Source organism: Gymnoscopelus braueri (genome assembly GCF_963280865.1).
Source record: "Gymnoscopelus braueri genome assembly, chromosome: 12".
Lineage (NCBI taxonomy): Eukaryota > Metazoa > Chordata > Actinopteri > Myctophiformes > Myctophidae > Gymnoscopelus > Gymnoscopelus braueri.
In genome coordinates, this window is record NC_137614.1 from 54,518,140 (window position 1) to 54,519,729 (window position 1,590).

Below are 1,590 nucleotides of genomic sequence, written 5' to 3' on the forward strand. Positions count from 1 at the left end.
AATATAAATATAATAAATAAGCACGTCATAGTCTAAAAAACAGTGCAAATAGTGGTGCAATTCATCTTATCATGATCTGTCCTAATTTAGTTCATCTGCTCTGATTCAGTTCATCTGTCATATTGACTACCGTCCCTAATGTCCTCGGCTACTAAGCGCACAGTGGCAGGAAAAAAGCTGTTAAAAAAGCGTGTTGTGTGGGTGGAGATGCTCTCTGGCCTGTGGTGTCTCAGGTTATGTCCTGAGTCCCTCCACACGAACAGAGGGTGAGCAGGATGATGTTGATCCTCAAGGATGCTCTGTGCTCTCCTCCTACAGCGCTGTGTGTAGATTGTGTCCATGGCAGGGAGATCTGCTCCAATAATCCTCTCTGCAGTTTTGATGACTCGTTGGAGTGATTTCCTTTCAGCTTGGGTAGTGTTTCCATACCACACCGTGATACCGCTGGTGAGGATGCTTTCAACGAGTCCTCTGTAGGCCAGGGTGAGGGGCCGGGAACTGAGTCCGGCCTTCTTCAGCATCCTGATGAAGTACAGCCGCTGCTGGGCTTTTTTCACTGTAGCAACAGTGTTTTCAGTCCAGGTCAGATTTTTTGACACATGAAGGCCAAGAAACTTAAAGCTGTCTGCCTGCTCCACCTCTGTCCCCTTGATGGTGAGGGGTCGCAGTGTGGGAGGTCCCCTCCTAAAATCCAGAATTACTTCCTTCGTTTTGTCCACATTGAGGACAAGGTCATTGTCCTCTCCGTAGCTGATGATGTTGTTCACCTGTTCCCTGTACCCTGACTCGTTTCCTCCTCTAATAAGGCCCAGGATGGTTGTGTCATCGGCATACTTTATTATGATGTTACTCTTATGGGTGGAAACGCAGTCATGTGTGTACAAGGAGTAGAGTTTGGGACTTAGGCAGCAGCCCTGAGGAGTTCCAGTACTAACCGTGAGCTGGGCTGAGGTCTTATTTCCCATCCTCACCACCTGTGGCCTATCTATCAGAAAATCCAATATCCAGTTGCAGGTGGGTGTAGGTACACCGAGGTTTGCCAGTTTCACAGTTAGCTTCATAGGCTTAATTGTGTTGAAAGCCGAGCTGTAATCCAAAAAGAGCATACGTGCATATGTTTTACTTTTCTCCAGATGTTCCAAACAGGAAACCGTTGCGGTAGTTCCTGGCCAAAACCAGATGCCGTCATTTTCCCGGGAAAGTCCCCCCCGACAGCGTTCAATACGAAATATATAAATAAAAGGCTTCCGGGGGTGAAATTCATGGAGTGGGTGTTGTGAAACTTTTGCCACTCACAAAAGATATACAATTTAACTTTAGTTTAGTTGAAAACGTTACCTAGTATTACTTTAATATAGCTGTCAGTCATGTAAATACTGAATCAAGCAATTTAAAAACGGTCTGGGGTCGAACATAAAAGCCTGAGTAGACGTTACAAAGTGAAATATCCCTTTAACAATGTAAATGATGATCTTATGTTTGTTAATCTTAGTAGGCTACATACTGTTTCATTCATTCTGTGTGATCACTGGCTGCCTCTGGTGTGGACTGCGTTACAGCCATGATACTTCACCTTATAAGTCATTACAA